Genomic DNA, 22,039 nt, shown 5'->3' with positions numbered 1-22,039 from the left:
ATATCACAGAAATCACATATACACCTAGCCGTTACATATATCACAGAAGTCACATATACACCTAGTCGTTACATATATCACAGAAGTCACATGTACACCTAGCCGTTACATATATCACAGAAGTCACACATACACCTAGCTGTTACATATATCACAGAAGTCACACATACACCTAGCTGTTACATATATCACAGAAATCACATATACACCTAGCCATTACATATATCACAGAAGTCACAAATACACCTAGCTGTTACATATATCACAGAAGTCACACATACACCTAGCTGTTACATATATCACAGAAGTCACATATACACCTAGTCGTTACATATATCAAAGAAATCACACATACACCTAGCTGTTACATATATCACAGAAGTCACATATACACCTAGTGGTTACATATATCACAGAAGTCATACATACACCTAGCTGTTACATATATCACAGAAGTCACACATACACCTAGCTGTTACATATATCACAGAAGTCACATATACACCTAGCCGTTACATATATCAAAGAAATCACATATACACCTAGCCGTTACATATATCACAGAAGGCACACATCCACCTAGCCGTTACATATATCACAGAAGTCACATATACACCTAGCCGTTACATATATCACAGAAGTCACACATACACCTAGCTGTAACATATATCACAGAAGTCACATATACACCTAGTCGTTACATATATCACAGAAATCACATATACACCTAGCCGTTACATATATCACAGAAGGCACTCATCCACCTAGCCGTTACATATATCACAGAAGTCACACATACACCTAGCTGTAACATATATCACAGAAGTCACATATACACCTAGTCGTTACATATATCACAGAAATCACATATACACCTAGCCGTTACATATATCACAGAAGGCACACATCCACCTAGCCGTTGCATATTTTGACAACCTAAAACAGCAACGTTGAATTGATCGGAGATCAGTTCAATGAATACTTAACACGTTGTGGATTACGCAACACATATTTGCACAGTCACTTTGTTTGTTTCTTGTGTTATGTTAGTAACCACTTTGCATGTGTAAACACGCACATACAGGTGGTGTTGGTTCCTCGCACTGCCACATAGAAAGCCGAACCCCACGTGTGTACAGCCACCGGCCAGAGAAAGAAAGGAATGTATTTAACAATGGTATTAACACTGAAAGAAAGCCTGACAACCCAGCTCATCAATAAAACACACGCTTGGCTAACCACTGAAAAGGTATCCGATGTTTGTTCATAAGCTTGGCCACAAACTCGGTGTCGAGGTCAAGACTGGTTTTGAAAGCATGTGTATTCAGACACTAGAAGTGCTGTAGCGGAAATGAAAGCACGTTTTCCAAATCACGCTGAGAACTATTACTCCCACATTATTTATTCTCTATCGAGTTACAAGTTATTTGTTTATTCACAGAGACATTGGAGTGTACCTAGTGACAATTGTCTACAATCACTTACAGATCGGTGGTCTTGGAGACGAGCTTGTTCTGTTTTCTTTGGAGTTTTGGGATTGCCTCTACTTGTTCTGTCACTGAACGATCTGATATTTCAAGAACAATAAACTCAATAACGTGTGATCGTGTTTTGGCAGAAAAAAACAATGTTATTCTACTCCTTATAACACATTTGTGTTTCTTCAATGTTTGAGACTGTGGTTACATGATACATCGATCACACATAATGACAATTTTCAAAGCGTTTTCAAAACAAATACAGCAGTTCAACAATACTTTGACCATGTGATTCAGTGTCAATGGAAAACACCACATACATTTTACAAGTCCATGTATAAATATATACATCATGTTCAGAAATAAATGTGAGGAACTGAGAGGCGTAACTTTTACAGAAATGGTAATTTCATTTCCCATTGTTCGTGTTAGGTCGAGTTAACACAATGTCCAACATAGTTTCACCTGTAATTTCATTGAAACGGCAAACAGAAATTATTAATAATCATTAAGTATCTGTGCAAAATACACATTGACATTAAATAAGGAAATCATTATAAAGTAGTTTCAGCATACAGACATAAAATAGACGAGTAAAAGAATAGCAACTATATAGGGTGTGTGTCTGTGATCGGTTCCTAATGGTAGCACATGCTATTTAACGATTTACTTTTAAATTACGATACGCGACACCTTCCGATTGATGCCAATACATTCGTGCACACCTGTCAAAAATGCAATTTAGTAAGTGTTAAGTAAACATCACCAGGGAAATGTTAAAACCATTTCCATTATGTAAAGAGTAAGAACAATCATGGAAACGTTGCCATGTGTACATGCATTTTTCATGTTTCCTTTTATGCCAAAGGACGTGAACTACAATGAACACAAACTATATGTATGTTTATTTGAAGCATAATTTTCAAATGTTAACATACCGCATTGTAAGAACAATGACAAAGCAATGAAATGTGTATGTACAAATCCTAATGCCCAAAACTTATTTCAAATATTGTGTTTCACAATGCAGCGAGAACAGCGATAAAGATATAATAAATAACTCAACAGATTGATTTGAAGTTTTATGCACTGATTTCTACAACTATAATATGAAACAAAATATCATTATAGCTGATTGACCTTATCTTCATTGTACATTTCAACAATTTGCATTATACTAAATCGATTTGAGATATCAGGCTGTCGTAAAACCATCCTAAACATGATCCCGCGATGGCAGTTTGTACTTGATAAAATCACTTCGTTGGCTTTCAATTACAAGATCCACATACATCAACAAACCCTGCAATACCTCGACATCCAGGGCGACCTATTTGCCCTAGGTGCCCTGGGTTTCTAAACGAAAGCAGTCCAAGACAGCCAACAGACTAATTAAGTAATCTCTAATTAGAAACAGACACTGTTTGATGTACACATTATATCCCCCAATTTAAACACTGGGGTCATTAATGCGATAAACATATCGTGGTTATAATGTTAGTTATTACTTAAAATAAACCAGTCTACGTCAATATCACTTTAAGATAAACCAGCTATCGGAATTCAAATCGGGCATCAAAACATGAACATTGATTACAACAAGGGCCTTTTCTATTAATACAATTTTCACCAAATGAATTCCAATAAGGGCAGGCGGTGGGTTTTCACTAACTAACCTAATAGTGTTTTGCGCTATAAATAAAAACATGCAGTTACCTCAATCTGCATTTTAAACAGCGCTAATTTCCTTGATATGGTGAAGGATCAAGGGATAATTGCATTATCCCCCTGGAAGCCCAACAGTTATTTATACAGATAGGATAGGAGCATGATTCATTATCACTTACCTTATCAGAACCTCATCGCGTCCTCACAGTCTATCTTATCCAGTCACAAAGTTAGATCACAGCGCATGGAGGGAGAGTTGAGTTCTTCAACGTAGCCATTGTACAACTGCTTTGTGCTGCTTCAAAGTCTTTCTCCCCTATTGAATAAACAATAAGATAGGGGAAAGCAGTACCGCTGTGAGATTCAATCGGCAAACACTCTGTAAGTGGTATTCATTGTAATGTTTAGTGTCCCGAACAGGACCAGCTATCAGACGCGCCGTACCAGGTCCTAGAAGTATCATGAAAGAAGCAGACATATGCTTGCTTTTCATCGAAGTTGCTGTAACTATGCATGGACCTGCTGTCAAGAGCGCAAGCCAAACTTTTTACTTCGCTGTCGTAAAACATTAAAGGCATTTCTTATAATATACGGCATCGGCTGTGCATTATATCACTTTAGAAGCAGCCCTAAGCTAATATCTGTTAAATTAAGCATTAACATTGCCGAAAAGCGGAAGTTAAGCCTTCGACCCAAGAGGATCATTCATTTAGGGGTTTGGGCAATGAGCATCGTCTGCTTGGAAGCTAGGAGACTTTACTCTTCGATTTCTCCAGGAGGCAAATCTGTGATTCCCTCGCTAATATTTAATGTCATGCTCTGTCGTTATAAACCGTACCCTGTCCAAAGGGCCACCATTAATTACACAACTCATGCCGAATCTGAAGTGATTTATGTAAGTGATGTTTAAAGAGCCGATGCCTTCAGACGTTGCCGGACATCACTACCAGCAGACTGTTAACATCACTTGGTGACAGGTCCTCACTATAAAGTAAAATCATTTACGAATCTCTGGCTCAGCAATTGATTCACTCTCACCATACGTAACTTCACTCCAATTCATTCCTTCTTTGTTCGATAGCATTAAGCGTCAGAGAGCGAGTGTCAGCGTTCAAAATGAATTGCAATGTATTTTATCGTCTCCTTCAGTCACGATGCAACCTGATTACCGTATTTAGACCAAAATATCGTTTCTTTATCAGGCGAGAGACATATTGCTAAGGTAAGAAATCCCATGTTGAGAAATGTGTGCTTAAATTCTCATTTTTTCTATGATGAATTTGGCTGGTGCAGACTGGATATTTCATATCAGACGCTCACGGTCAATAATTCCATCACGCAATGGAATGCTAGACTACACGAACTGGAAAATATTTGGAGTCGAATAGTCACCGAACCGAGGCTAATGAATGTTGATGCCATGATTAATGATGTTAACACAACTGCGAGCACAGCCATTGTTATTCTCTCTGATCTATGAAGAACTGTTTTCTTTGCTGTCAGCTCCGAGATAGTCGTGGTTCGAATCCCTAAATATGACCCTGCTTTGTCAGGATCAAACCCATGGAATGACTGTTCATGGCATGAAATGTCTGATCAATGATGATAATGTGTTATTCAATAATGATATAGATCTCATCACTGACGTTTAACGTGGATTCGTTGACGCTTATAGCTAGAGGCTGATCACTGACGCTCATAATCTGATCAATGGTGTGAACAGTCTGACCATGACATTAATAGGCGTATCATTGGCGTTAACAGCCTGATTAATAAAGTTGATAGTCATAGTCTGCTCAGTGACGTTCAATGCTCGATGAACAGCTTGATAACAACAGCTTGATAAATGACGTTAAGAGTCTGATCATTACCATTTATTATCCCTGAATGACGTTGATAATGTTACAAGTCTGATCAATGATGTTACTATATCTCCCTTTAATGATGGTACGTCTGAGCAATGATGTTTTTATATCTCCCATCATTGATGCTAATTGTCTGATCCTTGATGATATTATATCTCCTAGCAATGATGTTAGTAGTCTGAATAATGAACAGTTATTATATCTCCCATTAATGATGTTAATAGTCTGAATAATGATGTTATTATATCTCCCATCAAAGATGTTAATAGCCTGATCAATGATGTTACTATAACTCCATTCAAAGATGTTACGTCTGAGCAATGATATTATTATATCGCCCATCAATGATGTTAATTTCCTGATCAATGATGTTATTATATCTCCCATCAATGATTTTAATTGACTGAACAATGATGTTATTGTATCTTCCATCAATGATGTTTCGCCAGATCGTTGATGTTGTTATATCTGAATAAGGATGTTCTCATATCTCCCATTTATGATGTTATTACTCTGAATAATGATGTTATTATATCTCCAATCAATTATGTTAATAGTCTGAATAGTGATGTTATAATATCTCTCATCAATGATATTAATAGTCTGCATAATGGTGTTACTATATCTCCCATCAATGATGTTAATAGTCTGCATAATGATGTTACTATATCTCCCATCAATGATGTTAATAGTCTGAATAATGATGTTACTATATCTCCCATCAATGATGTTAATAGTCTGCATAATGATGTTACTATATCTCCCATCAATGATGTTAATAGTCTGCATAATGATGTTACTATATCTCCCATCAATGATGTTAATAGTCTGCATAATGATGTTACTATATCTCCCATCAATGATGTTAATAGTCGGCATAATGATGTTACTATATCTCCCATCAATGATGTTAATAGTCGGCATAATGATGTTACTATATCTCCCATCAATGATGTTAATAGTCTGCATAATGATGTTACTATATCTCTCATCAATGATATTAATAGTCTGCATAATGATGTTACTATATCTCCCATCAATGATGTTAATAGTCTGCATAATGATGTTACTATATCTCCCATCAATGATGTTAATAGTCTGCATAATGATGTTACTATATCTCTCATCAATGATATTAATAGTCTGAATAATGATGTTACTATATCTCCCATCAATGATGTTAATAGTCTGCATAATGATGTTACTATATCTCCCATCAATGATGTTAATAGTCTGCATAATGATGTTACTATATCTCCCATCAATGATGTTAATAGTCTGCATAATGATGTTACTATATCTCTCATCAATGATATTAATAGTCTGCATAATGATGTTACTATATCTCCCATCAATGATGTTAATAGTCTGCATAATGATGTTACTATATCTCCCATCAATGATGTTAATAGTCTGCATAATGATGTTACTATATCTCCCATCAATGATGTTAATAGTCTGCATAATGATGTTACTATATCTCCCATCAATGATGTTAATAGTCTGCATAATGATGTTACTATATCTCCCATCAATGATGTTAATAGTCTGCATAATGATGTTACTATATCTCTCATCAATGATATTAATAGTCTGCATAATGATGTTACTATATCTCCCATCAATGATGTTAATAGTCTGCATAATGATGTTACTATATCTCCCATCAATGATGTTAATAGTCTGCATAATGATGTTACTATATCTCCCATCAATGATGTTAATAGTCTGCATAATGATGTTACTATATCTCCCATCAATGATGTTAATAGTCTGCATAATGATGTTACTATATCTCCCATCAATGATGTTAATAGTCTGCATAATGATGTTACTATATCTCCCATCAATGATGTTAATAGTCTGCATAATGATGTTACTATATCTCTCATCAATGATATTAATAGTCTGCATAATGATGTTACTATATCTCCCATCAATGATGTTAATAGTCTGCATAATGATGTTACTATATCTCCCATCAATGATGTTAATAGTCTGCATAATGATGTTACTATATCTCCCATCAATGATGTTAATAGTCGGCATAATGATGTTACTATATCTCCCATCAATGATGTTAATAGTCTGAATAATGATGTTACTATATCTCCCATCAATGATGTTAATAGTCTGCATAATGATGTTACTATATCTCCCATCAATGATGTTAATAGTCTGCATAATGATGTTACTATATCTCCCATCAATGATGTTAATAGTCTGCATAATGATGTTACTATATCTCTCATCAATGATATTAATAGTCTGCATAATGATGTTACTATATCTCCCATCAATGATGTTAATAGTCTGCATAATGATGTTACTATATCTCCCATCAATGATGTTAATAGTCTGCATAATGATGTTACTATATCTCCCATCAATGATGTTAATAGTCTGCATAATGATGTTACTATATCTCCCATCAATGATGTTAATAGTCTGCATAATGATGTTACTATATCTCCCATCAATGATGTTAATAGTCTGCATAATGATGTTACTATATCTCTCATCAATGATATTAATAGTCTGCATAATGATGTTACTATATCTCCCATCAATGATGTTAATAGTCTGCATAATGATGTTACTATATCTCCCATCAATGATGTTAATAGTCTGCATAATGATGTTACTATATCTCCCATCAATGATGTTAATAGTCTGCATAATGATGTTACTATATCTCCCATCAATGATGTTAATAGTCTGCATAATGATGTTACTATATCTCCCATCAATGATGTTAATAGTCTGCATAATGATGTTACTATATCTCCCATCAATGATGTTAATAGTCTGCATAATGATGTTACTATATCTCTCATCAATGATATTAATAGTCTGCATAATGATGTTACTATATCTCCCATCAATGATGTTAATAGTCTGCATAATGATGTTACTATATCTCCCATCAATGATGTTAATAGTCTGCATAATGATGTTACTATATCTCCCATCAATGATGTTAATAGTCGGCATAATGATGTTACTATATCTCCCATCAATGATGTTAATAGTCTGAATAATGATGTTACTATATCTCCCATCAATGATGTTAATAGTCTGCATAATGATGTTACTATATCTCCCATCAATGATGTTAATAGTCTGCATAATGATGTTACTATATCTCCCATCAATGATATTAATAGTCTGCATAATGATGTTACTATATCTCCCATCAATGATGTTAATAGTCTGCATAATGATGTTACTATATCTCCCATCAATGATGTTAATAGTCTGCATAATGATGTTACTATATCTCCCATCAATGATGTTAATAGTCTGCATAATGATGTTACTATATCTCTCATCAATGATATTAATAGTCTGCATAATGATGTTACTATATCTCCCATCAATGATGTTAATAGTCTGCATAATGATGTTACTATATCTCCCATCAATGATGTTAATAGTCTGCATAATGATGTTACTATATCTCCCATCAATGATGTTAATAGTCTGCATAATGATGTTACTATATCTCTCATCAATGATATCAATAGTCTGCATAATGATGTTACTATATCTCCCATCAATGATGTTAATAGTCTGCATAATGATGTTACTATATCTCCCATCAATGATATTAATAGTCTGAATAATGATGTTACTATATCTCCCATCAATGATGTTAATAGTCTGCATAATGATGTTACTATATCTCCCATCAATGATGTTAATAGTCTGCATAATGATGTTACTATATCTCCCATCAATGATGTTAATAGTCTGCATAATGATGTTACTATATCTCCCATCAATGATGTTAATAGTCTGCATAATGATGTTACTATATCTCTCATCAATGATATTAATAGTCTGCATAATGATGTTACTATATCTCCCATCAATGATGTTAATAGTCTGCATAATGATGTTACTATATCTCTCATCAATGATATTAATAGTCTGAATAATGATGTTACTATATCTCCCATCAATGATGTTAATAGTCTAACCAAAGATGCAATTTTATCTCCCATTACGGTACCGAGAGGAAATAATTTCAGTTTAAAGGGGAATAGTAATGGTATATTTAACTATTGCACACACGGGAAATGTATTCTCACGTGTGCCATAACGATTATCATATCTCGGTTATTTTGTTATCAGGCAATAGATCCTATCTCCTAAAACGTTTGACTGGGTATTCAGATAGTGTTTTCGATTGTCAATGAAGCGTAACATCACAGGTCACTGACAGCGCGACCTAATTTGTTCCATGAATGACTCCTCTATCCGTATATTTCCAGGAATTATATGCTTAAAAAATAAAATGATATTTCAGAAGAATTTGTATAATTTGCCATTTGACAAAAAGAGTGAAATAACACAGAACCTAATCCGTTCGGCCTCCACCCAGACAAGGACGCTAGTCTTTAGATTTGTTAATAAGTGGTACCGTGTCGAGGCCAGACGCGTTTCCTGCCATGAGTGAACAACAAACACAGTGTGTAAAGTCTGTAAATGTCACATATCAATATCCTCGGAATGAACATCTCTGACGGTCACCGTGAGTTGATACTGAGAATGTATATGGTAACAAGTAGAGCATCACGACACATGTGTGTCATGAAAATCCACGTCCAAGTCTTTACATATTTTTCACCATATTTGTCCAATTGTCATGATCCTGTTCAACCCTCACATGTCTTCCTTTGCAAAGAGGTTAAGTTTGTTTTCATGTTTTTTTCCGTTAATGCATTAATACTATGTCATTCTCAATATGTCAGGTACATACGCATGATATTACACACAAAACCATAAACCCTTTCCATATTCACAGGGAATCCTTTCTAAAAGCAGAGTCGATTGTACGGAGGATGTCTTTATGAACCACTATCAAATAGCGATGACCAGATTTATGCGAAAAGGCGGCAGAACCCGTCACAAACACATGCAAACACATGCCAAAATGGTGAATTTAGGCTATATTGGGCACAAGAGCCATTAGATATTATTTGGTGAATTTTGGCTATATTGTGCAGAAGAGATATTAGATAATATTTTGATTAATTATGTCCAATAGTGTCAAAGGAGAAATGTTTAACATTTATCGTAAAATGATATTGCTAACCTGTATGATATAGACATGCTACGTTCATTTTATATGTCAGAAGAAATGCCAAATGCATTTCTAATATCATCCTCAATTGCGACCTGCACCAACACATCTTCAATGTGTTTACGACTAATGTCATTTTCATCACGGCGAGAATTAAACAGATTGTTCAATAACAAATGGAGTTTGATTTTTATTTGTTAGTCTGAAATTCAAAGTTATGTCCATATTCCCCCGCTATCAATTCCACAGTTTAGCCGCCTCAACAAGAGGCTTCATCATTCTGACCTGGATTCCTTTAATGTGAATGCATATTTATTCAAATCTAATGAGCCCGCGCATTCATTTTAACGTTTCATTTTCATGGTTAAATTAAGGTTATTTGTATCATCATGGGTGGTATATTCGCCATGATCTTATACTGAGGACTCTTACATCAGGCAGTTCATGACAGCTACTTTTAGAACCTTTCTATAACGGTTACACATTGATAAATGAGTTCGTAAAAAAAAAAGGTTAACGACTATTTGCCTTTTATTAGCCCTTGTATTTGTTTGCAATCTCATTGCAAATAGTTCCTGTCAGTGAGTGTAATTCATTCGCAAGAATGTTTAAAAACAGAAGGGTAGTTTCTCGGTATATAATGAACACACTTCTCCTTGGGACAACACCACAGGAATACACGGAATAGAATCTCTGTAAATATAGATATTGAGACATGCATACACATACAAAAACATAGACTACGGTCATATTTTTATATTAACTTAAATTGTGGAATCGCACTGCCGATAAATTAATGCAAATGTCACAGTGCTGATGATATTAAATATTTCCATCATCATGGAACATCATCAACCCCACATGTAAGGCGGGCTTCAAATATTGGCGAAAGAGATATTTCCATTCAATTTACAATAAGAATTGTCTGTACGAGTCAACTGTACGATTCCGACCATATCATAAGTTTGTGTTTATGAAACATTATCAAATAATCATGGTACCAGGAACCCTGCGCAACCGGTGCTACCCGTCACAAACACATGCAAAGGCATGTCAACTGATCAAACCAAGGGAGTATACGGTGACAGTCAAAAGAGATAATTGCATCGGACATCATGTTAGAGTTGTTGTCCCCATGCCTATCCAAAATTACTTTTGAAAGCCATCATACTGAGGCATTGAATGCTGTAACCCTGATCAAATCCCTGCTTGTATGCATGTGAATTGTTAGATAGGAATTTACTTATCTCCACACAACAGATATGAGGCTTACCTGTTTGTTGACCATCCCTACATGTATATACACCATTAGAAACATGTAATACTTGAATGACTTCATTATTTGCTAAAATAAACCTCACATATATCTTTGGACCATTGAATATTTGCACTTGTACCCAATCCAGACGTTGCATGTACCGAGTCTCTCTTTAAATGCTACAGAATGGTCTTTTCTGAATCAGTTTAACCAATGCGCAATAATGTTGAGCCAATACATCGACACACATGGTTGTTTGCACTATGGTATCCACATATTTGCCAATGAGGTGAATGCATCTATTCAAATAAAGAACATTATTCCCACGTATGTTACCTGGTACTGAGTACGCGAAGGTCTATCTACGCGTGTCATCCACCAACTATAACCCAAGTCGCCTCCTTCCCACTGACTCGCAAAAACCCAGTTCCCAATAAAAGGAGAAGCGATTTCAATATTCCGATTCACAGCATAGTCACCTCTACCGCAAAAATTGACCAAATGAGCTCTTACTCAAATAGCACCAAATAACTTTGACAGAACGTACAACGGAGGTTGTACTGGGTATTTCTGAACGGCGCTACATGCTTGAGCACTACCTAATTAAGTGAATTCATGGTCATGAAAAGGCAGTAAAGAGGCACCCGGCAGGAATCCACTTTTTGTTGACCGCCTTCCTTTGCGATCGAACGCAGGTCAATACGTCTTCCAGTTGCCCGGAAGATGGCAGTTTTTGTTCTATATTCATAAAATGAAAGTATAACCCAGTGTCTCAATACTACGCAAACATATCCCTTGCCTTAGAGCACTGGACCCTCTTGTTCTGTTACAGAATGTTTTTGTAAATGATTTCTCTTCAATGTGAACAAAAACGTAGAGAGTCATCAGTATAATTGATGTTGCACGCTAGAGGCATCGTGAAGCATTTGTCTGCTTTAACACTGCGACCAGTGTTTGATAAACAGTTCCTATTCGTTTTTTAACGTGATGTTTTCTACGATTAAGCCGACGGATATTTACATAGTACAATCAAACCACTATTATTTCTGAACGTCAATACACTTTTTCACAAGCAGACAGAGAACATGCAGTAGACGAGTAAGGGCCAATATCTAAATGCTTTGAAATATCGATATTCTTTATACTTGACGAACAAAAATCATTGTTTCATTTCACAATTTCACAACTTCACATATTTCACAACTTTTGAGGAACTATCGAGCATTCTCTTTTTACGAAAATTTCAAAGAGCGCCATGCGACTCTTGATCAAAAGTTGTTTGATCAGGTTGAAAGCTTTTTATGCAGAAATGTGGATGATATTTCCAGAGTTGACGCATCAGTGATGTCCGATGCCATTCCTTATTTTTACTTTCGTCACGTGAACAATTGGCTTGCCTTTGCTTGTGCATGTGACGGGTGCCACCGGTGGGGCAGGATAAGCTGGCCTTTACGCGAACACCTGGCATCATCACTATGCACACATGCACATGATTTAGCCGGAATCGTACAAACGGCTCTGTTTTTAGCAGAAAGGGGTTTGCCGCTATTAGTTGTCAGGTCATGCAGAATAAAAGTCGAAAATGAAGGCGTGTAGACAAGTTCTATTCAATATAGAATTAATAAAGTTAGCAGTTATGTATGTATACGTTAAGTATTTTGACTGTCATATGTCTTCAATTCAGTGTCTATGTGTAAGTTTCTACTTGTTTGAAGTCTCTACCTGTGTGAAGTCTCTATTTGTGTGAAGACTCTACATGCGCGAGTCTCTACCTTTTTGAAGACTTTACCTATGTGAAGACATTACTCGTGTGAAGACTCTACCTGTGAAGTCTCTACCTGTGTGAAGACTCTACCTATGTGAAGACTCTACCCGTGTAAAGGCTCCACGCGTATGAAGTCTCTACCTGTGTGAATACTCTACATGCGTGAAGACTCTACATGCGTAAAGACTCTACCTGTGAAGACTCTACCTATGTGAAGACTCTACCTGTGTGAAGACTTTACCTGTGTGAAGACTCTACATGCGTGAAGACTCTATCTGTGTGAAATCTCTACCTGAGGATGCTCTACTTGCTCTACTTGTGTGAAGACTCTACATGTGAAGACTCTACATGTGAAGTCTCTACCTGTGTGAAGACTCTATTTGTGTGAAGACTCTACATGCGTGAAAACTCTACCTGTGTGAAATCTCTACCTGAGAAGTCTCTACCTATGTGACATCTCTACCTGAGAAGTCTCTACCTATGTGAAGACTTTACCTGTTTGAAGACATTACTCGTGTGAACACTCTACCTGTGAAGTCTCTACCTGTGTGAAAACTCTACCTGTGTGAAGGCTCCACGCGTATGAAGTCTCTACCTACTTGAAGACTTTATCTATGTGAAGAACCTTCCTGTGTGAAGATAGTGTGTGACGATCTGTATGAAGTCTCTACCTTTGTGAAGACTTTACCTGTTTGAAGACATTACTCGTCTGAACACTCTATCTGTGAAGTCTCTACCTGTGTGAAGACTCTACCTGTGTGAAGGCTCCACGCGTATGAAGTCTCTACCTACTTGAAGACTTTACCTGTGTGAAGAACCTTCCTGTGTGAAGATAGTGTGTGACGACTTTACTTGTGCGAAAACTCTACCTATGAAGTCTCTACCTGTGTGAAGGCTCTACCAGTATGACGTTTCTACCAATGTGAAGACTTTACCGGTGTGAAGAATCGTCCTGTGCGAAGACATTACTTGTGTGAAGAAACTTCCTGTGAAGTCTCTACCTGTGTGGATGCTCTACTTGTGTGAAGGCGCTACCTGTAGGATAACTCTGCTTGTCACAATATGATCTTGTGACTTTTTATGCAAATTAGTGAGGGGCAGGTGCTACCGGTAGACAGGACATGCTCACACATTATTATCGCAGCTTCAGTTACCCATCATATTTGGTCACCGCTACTCTTCTAAGCTCAATGGAATCGGTTTCGATAATCGAGACTAGTTATTGTCTGGGATTGACGTTACATATTTACTCTTACGACCAAGATCGGATATATCCAGTATGTACATTGATTTCAAGCCACTCTTACTGTCAAGATAGGATAAAATCAATATGTTAGAGTACATATAAAGTCACTTTCCCATGCCACGAGATACTCGATTCACTTTGAATAGTTCAAGCCTGTCTACAGATTCCCAAAACGATGATGAAGCATGTCTACAGGTGCCCATAACAATTGACTGTATTAAGAATGTAGTTGTAGCCGTGTATGCATGACACTAAGTTTGGCTTTGTGTGTATAGTGTATCTCCACTAACACATGATAAAACAAGGGTACCATTGCGCTGTAGACAACGTCATCTTTACTGGAACATCTTCTGCAAGAGCGAATGTTTATGTGTCCAACTAATTCCACCACGGACATTATCAGACCTGTCTGCTATATATAAAAGGTTTGGCATTCTCAAAGACACTTTATATCATCGCCATAAAGGTCAAGACAGGCTGCTCGTTAACATGACTCTGTCTTTCACGGGTTTTACATCCCTGGTTAGGTGACCATAATCATTCTGACCATGATACAGTGCTTTTCATGTAATGCAGAAGTATATTCTTGTAGCTGTTTCAGATAATGGTTGTGCATGCAGGTGCTCTTTTCTCATGTGTAAGATTTATTAACAATAATAAGGTGAGTTGAGGTGAGTCAAGGTGAGGTGAAGTGAGTTGAGGTGAGTTGAGGTTAGGTGAGGTGAGGTAAGGTGAGGCGTTGCGTTGCGATGCGATGCGATGCGAGGCGAGGCGCGGTGAGGTGAGGTGAGGTGAGGTGAGGTGAGGTGTTAGTTAGCACTATTAAACCGACAGTTGTCCGGTCCAGTACAAGCAAGCACACAGACAAACACATACACACAAAAGCGGATAAACACATGCACAAACCCAGACACACGCACACATACACGCACGCACGCACGCACGCAAGCATATATATGGCACATGCCATAAAAGTACAATAGTCTTGAGTGCAACGTTAAACCCCATTCACATCACCCCACCTCGCGTGTTTACAAAAAGTATGCAGTTTGTAAATGCATGTTGCATGTGTCTACATTAACGTTCAACGTTTGCTCGGGAGTTTTTAATAAAATTAAGATTTTAAAAGATTTCTTTTACATATTGTGGCAAGGGTAGTCTTCGAAGACGACACTGACCAATATCCTGAAACTGACCCGTAGGATCAGTCCCGAGCGTCTTCGATTTTCTCATCGGGATAATCTCACTGCTGATCCAGAAGATAGAGATCAACCGACGACGGTGACCTGTCATTAATGGGGCCAGACACACGTGTCAAATAAGGTCGTGTGAAGTGCAATTAAATCTTTTACTTCAGTGCAGTAATAAGATCTAAGAGACTTGCCACCTCTTATCTTTAAGCGGTTTCTTGTGTAGCCACGACATCCTCTCTCAGTTAAGACAATAATCCTACCGAGAAGTGCTACAACCCTTGCAAACGTCTACTCTTTGGTTCAAAGTTTCTACACGAGTGGTACTTTGTAGGTAATTTGAACGGCTGAGAGAAAGTGGTGGGAAAGGCTTTCTAACAATGGTATTGCTATAGTTGTCATGTACTGTCTAGTTAGTTTAAGTAATTATATTTAAATGGCCGTTGTCACTTGTTTGATTTCATCTCTTTACTGCATGAAATAGAAATGATGCATTTTAAGAAGGGATATGTTTATTTAAAGGTTTCTTTTAATTGGAAATATATGTGCAATATGCAGGCAATACCACTACAATGTTGAGATTACTAAAACGAGTCGCTGTTGGATGGACGTCGTCAAAATATTTTATGGCGGACATGTAGAAGACATTTTCCAATTTTAGTCATCAGTAGCCAAAATGATGTCCAATGCAATTCCCTATTTGGATCCCATATGTTCACGTGTTTGTTCATTTAAACGCTTGCCTTGCCTTTGCATGTGTTTATGGCGGGTGCCATCGGTTGCGCAGGATACGGTCGCCTTTTCGCGACCACCTGATATAATAACTATTTTATAGATATTCATGAACACATTTTTATTATATGGATGGAATTACCTATGATTATGGATTTGTTTTGTCCTTTTTAAATCAGGGTTAGGTGTCATTTATTTACAAAAGAAAACAAAACAACAAATCAACATGCCCAAAGACTGAAGCATCATAGAAAGGTACAAACATGTCCAATACGTTTCACTAACCTGTAACTTCTTTTAAAAAGCAGCCACAAATAACTGTCCCTGACAAAATATAGATCATGATTGATTGATTGACACCTATCGTTTGTGCAACTGAAAACGCCTCCCTGTGATTCTGAATCATGATATGTCGTGTTCCCCTTCCCAGTCTCTCAACACATGCTACTGCGTCTGAATCAGAATCACAACACATAAACTGGACACACATTGACATAGCAGTGGATGAAGTGATTGCCTGAGATGACGATATCTACATCTCATCATATAACCTTATTAGATGAGAAGCTATTTAAGTTTCCTTAAGGTCTGATTGATATTGAAGTGAGTATGGATTTCGATCGGGTTTCACACTATTATTTCAATGGCCCATGATGGACCATCATAATTGATAAACTACTCGTCAGTCCTACAGGAACATAATTGCAACTGCACATGTCCTTTTACGCCTGTACGACTTTACGAGCATATCTTCTTGTTCCCAAAACGATCATCCAGTTTCCTTACTAACGGGAGTTCAGTAAGTAAATAAAGTATGATTCTACTGGCATCAACAAGATTAGTATAATGAAATGATACCGTGAATTAATATAAGTATAAGCAAGTAGATAATGATAAGACGAAAGTAGCATCACATAAAAAGAAACGAGTGTAAATGCACCGACAATGAAACTAATAAGTCTTATTTCAACGTATATTGACTTGAAAGGCTGAATGAAGAACGTTAACGTTAGAGACAAAAACAGTCTCGATTATCTGCCGAAACAAATTGTGTGGGAAGAAAAACGAAACATCGTGATCCAATTATATAAATGGGACAATGAACATCAGTGTAGACACCGGGTGTTCGCGAAAAGGGTTATCATATCCAGATTTACCGGACAGTTCATCCTTTGACAAGTTGGAAATTCGTGTGCAATATATTATCTGAAGATTCTGATCTTATAAACTTGTATCTTGTGTGCTTCTAGCTTGAGGTCTACTGTGCACAAATTCATGCACATTCATCTATTAATATTTAAAAAAGGCATTATTGAATTCATATGATAAACTCATTTAACGAACTACTAGTATATGTAAACACAACGTTCATTGAACCATGCTCCAAGGCCTATCCACTGCCAAGAATGATTAAGCCATAAATGGCCTGACATAAAGTCGGTTTTCGGAAGACAAGCAGCGCCGTCAAGTCAACATTGATGGCTATGTACATATTTAGGACTGTACGCTGTGGCGAGTTTATGTGATGACTCTCATCCCTTGATTCAGAATCAGATTTTAGTGTTTAGGAAGATCATTTTCATGTCATATAAAAACCAGGATTGTTACATCATGTGCCCCTTTCATTTCCCTTGTGCCATGGTTTTTGGGATGTTGATTGGCCCTTTCCTCGTCATACAGATGAGATTGTATCGTTTCTTTTCATCATGATGTGGTTGCCATAACACGGTGTGTATTTAATGGATCATTGTATTACGTTTAGCGTTATATATTGGGTAATGTGTGAGCGTCTTTAGGTGGTATTTATTGCCGGATTTGAAATTAATATGTTAAGTTGCTCACCTTTTCATATGATGAAACCAAATAAATAGACTATATCTTCCCACAAAAATGTCTGGTTCATACTTATGCCTGCATTTCGTTCATAAAAATATATAGATGTTAGTGGCTGGTATGGTTACATGAGATAGTAAGTTACTTTTTTATGCAATATTTAAGCAATATTGTAGCAGGGGATGCCTAAATGAGCAATCAGCAATGGGCAAACATGTAAGCCTATGTCCATCACTAAACGATGGAAGATCACACACTGCACGTCCTGTGCAAAGACAAGGAGGGATACTGTCATTACGAAATGAGTATTTTCCGACATATTTTCCTTATGTTCCTATATGGCAATATGTGTAAGTTATGTCCACGTTGTATTATCCAAAATATAACTCACCAGAGGTCACTTCTACCAACCGACGCACACTGTTCATGCATTGTATGTCTCCTAAGACAGCACCCTTCTATACTTTTGTTTCACCCTGTCTTAGCAATGGCGATAATCGAACCAGGTTCACCAGGTGTGAAGCGCAAACTCCCAAAGCAATACCCATTGGCTACATTTTTGTCTTATTTATCATGGTCCTATATTGAAATACCCAGGAGATCAAACGTCATATATAAAACAGATATACGGCATGTATGGATTTAGTAACCTGTGTGTTTGGTCCATTCTAATCATGACGTCAATGAGTCGAAGACACAATTAGGTCTCACGCCTTGACAAGTGAGCTTTCTACCTCAAACTGAAATTTCTCTCCCTACCATTCTATTTGACAATCGGACTAAATTCACGCAGCCTGAATATTTCGACACTATATGTTATAAACATGGCATGGGCACTCATTTGTCATCATACATAATCATATTTCGTAACAAATTGGAGACTGGTATTCCTTTTTTCGGTTCTTATTTATCCCACAAGCTACACATTAAAAAGGATTACTGATATGTTTCTTCCTGATGAAATATGTAACGCCAACACCAGATAATCATCACTTTTGATTATCTGCCGAAACAGATTCCATTTGGCCCTAAAGGCAAAATAGTGGTGAAAATCATATGAATGGATCACTAAAAATCAACGATAAGCACCTCCTTCTAGCGGCAGCACCCGTTACTCACTCAGTTCGGATGTCATTGTTTCGTGTTATTACTTAATTTGTTTTGTTTGTTTGTTTTTTGTTTAACGCCGCACTCAGCACTAGTCCAGCTATATGGCAGCGGTCTGTAACTTATCAAGTCTGGACCAGACAATCCAGTGATTGACATCACGAGCATCAATCTACGCAATTAGGATCGATGTCATCAAGCCTAATCACCAGATCCCGTTAGTCGCCTCTTACGACAAGCATAGTCGCCTTTTACGGCAAGTATGGGTTGCTGAAGACCTATTCTACCCCGGATCTTCACGGGTTGATATATTTACTTGACATTAGAACAGACTGAAATGTCGTTTCAGTCAACATAATTACACATATTCAGAAGAGGGAAGAAAGAATTTACCGACAAGTTCCACGAATTAACCATCTTGGCAGCCTACACTTAAGTCAAATATGTGTCACGTATGCAGTCAAGTAAACTTAACCATGCCTGCATCTTTCTTCCCTGATAAAATCTACCTGATGGACCACGATAAGCATTGGCATTGACTGACGCATGTCTTGTGTTCAAATGAGAATGTCTCACTTTGATTCATTACACGTCGAGTTCCACTTTCGATATCTCCTTTACATAAATACCACAGCGTGTGGAGACGTAATCAGAATTTAGAACACAGGAAACAGAAAAAAGTATTTTCAGATGATGGTATCTACATCCCATTCTATAACCTTATCAGGTGAGAAGCTAGTTTAGTTTCTACAAGATTTGTTTAGTGATTCATTGGAACAGGAGGAATGGTTAAGTATTTGATAAGCATTTAGACGTAGGAAGACCATGAATATCTTTATTGTTTTTAAATAACGCTACTTCTTGCCACTTCCTCGGTAGAATACAGAGTACGCGTTCAATAGGTTGGTTTCCTCGTTATATTATTATCTTTGCACATTAATCCTACCTTGTATAATTAATTATATAACCCTGTATACGTATTACCTCGAAACGCTTACTCTGTTTCAACCTGATAAAGACACATAGCCATGAAACGTCCTTACATTCAGTAAAGGTGATCAAGTCTTTGAAAGGCATTTATAAATGATACACATAAGGAAGAGAATTTACAGATATCAACTTCTTTATTATGAGGAACACAACGTTTCAGATCATATGTTTACTCCTTCATCAGTAAAGAAGTAGTTGCCCATGACAGTGTCATGACTTCATGGTGAATTAGTTCCTTCATAACTGACAGCATCAACAGTAGTCTGGTAAATCAAAAAGTCATAAAACCATAACAACACACAACCGATGTACATTTAACATATTTCTAATGTGTGGAGCGCAATCCCGAAATGTTTCTTCATACAGGCCATGATGGAAAAAAAACCCAATCAATTTCAAATTCAGACCTATCCTTCTGACTCCTACAATGACATGTTGTACCGAATTGATTGATATGTAAGTTATAACAAACTTAGTTGAGATTGGGTCTGACACGGTTATTCCATGACCCACGATGGACCGTGAGAATTGATTAACTATTTGTCAGTGCCATTTGAATACATTAATCTGAGAAATACATCTCATAAATTCAAAACGTCGACGCCAGAAGAAAATCGGCCTTGTGCTGAAACGATTCCAACAGGCGTAAAGAGCAAAATACAGTAAATGAATAGATCACTGAAACTCAGTGTTGGTGATCTACCCAGGATGTTTGAGGACATGGGGAGAAGTCTACACCGTTTCCTTATATCTACTTAACATATATGATGTCCATGTAACGCATTCTCCCTGAGGGCGTCTACAGGAGAGCGGAAGGTCTGGGTTCGATGCCATGGTGGCGTCATACCAAAAGACGTTAAATAATGGTACTTGTTGTTACCCCGTCCAAAGCTCTGTATTAAGGGGATAAAACAAGAACTGGTCGGCTCGGAGTCAGTACACTGTGTCTGAGTGGGATATTAATGTTAAACTGTAGCATGGTATCTCAGTGCGCTAGCAGTATAAAACCGCCCTATGCCCGGGCTAGTATAGCAGCCACACACACGTGCATGCACGTCGTTATGTAAGCGCAATAATGTTGAACGCGACGTTAAACCCCATTTCACAACCAGATCTCACCATTCTCCCTTGGGATTTGTTACAATTTCCTGAATATATGAAGCAAATAGCACAAACCATTCACGATAGAAGTTTTCAAGACAGTTATAAAAAAATCCTCATTTCTCTAACACATACAATATTTAGCGTCCTCAACAATATGTGCCTTTAAGTTACTCACTCATCTGTTTCGTGGTGTCCATGAACACCTGCTAACCCACAGCAGCACAGTAGCAGCTATTCTTGATTACTCTTACATTTTCTCCTGTCGGGATTACCGACACCAGTATTTAGGCTTTCACAAGCAGTTGTTCGCTGGCAAATGTTGTACTGAAATATACAAATATACTGGATAGTGAACGCTACAGATGCTGTTCAAAATACAAAGTCATATTGCTCTTGTTATAACGGGAACCCTTACTGACGTTCCGAACTATACTATACTATACTATACTATACTATACTATACTATACTATACTATACTATACTATACTATACTATAAAAAGTAACTGTGCTATATAAAAAGTTCAATAAAAATAAGTTTATTCTGAAATGAAATAATCTTTTTATACATATTCATGAAAACATCTCCTTTACTTTAAGGTCGTGATTCACAATTTGCACGTGCAAGTTAATGCACGGCGATTAATTTGGGTGTTTGCGTGTTTGTTTGGAGCATGATACTCATACAACTGTTTTTTTAATGTGAACACAAAGA

At 37.0% G+C, this 22,039-nt stretch overlaps 1 protein-coding gene across 4 annotated transcripts in view; it reads right to left on the bottom strand.

Moving 5' to 3' along the window:
- Positions 1-22,039, bottom strand: part of LOC124146807 (neuronal acetylcholine receptor subunit alpha-10-like) — a 77,280-nt gene that overhangs the window by 51,464 nt on the left and 3,777 nt on the right. For 2 of the 4 annotated variants that reach the window (XM_046517268.2, XM_046517267.2), the window contains 2 exons: positions 21,501-21,649; positions 3,326-3,462 (listed from right to left, as the gene is read on the bottom strand). The gene's annotated coding sequence lies outside the window, so the exon portion shown is untranslated. Of the gene's footprint in view, positions 1-1,485; positions 1,568-3,325; positions 3,657-21,500; positions 21,650-22,039 lie in introns of those variants that run through there. The other 2 variants (XM_048400919.1, XM_046517269.2) reach the window with 2 other exon arrangements.

Source organism: Haliotis rufescens, unplaced genomic scaffold (assembly GCF_023055435.1).
Source record: "Haliotis rufescens isolate VD_foot unplaced genomic scaffold, xgHalRufe1.0.p SCAF_1, whole genome shotgun sequence".
NCBI classification, from domain to species: Eukaryota; Metazoa; Mollusca; class Gastropoda; order Lepetellida; family Haliotidae; genus Haliotis; species Haliotis rufescens.
This window is presented reverse-complemented; position numbering and strand designations above follow the sequence as displayed.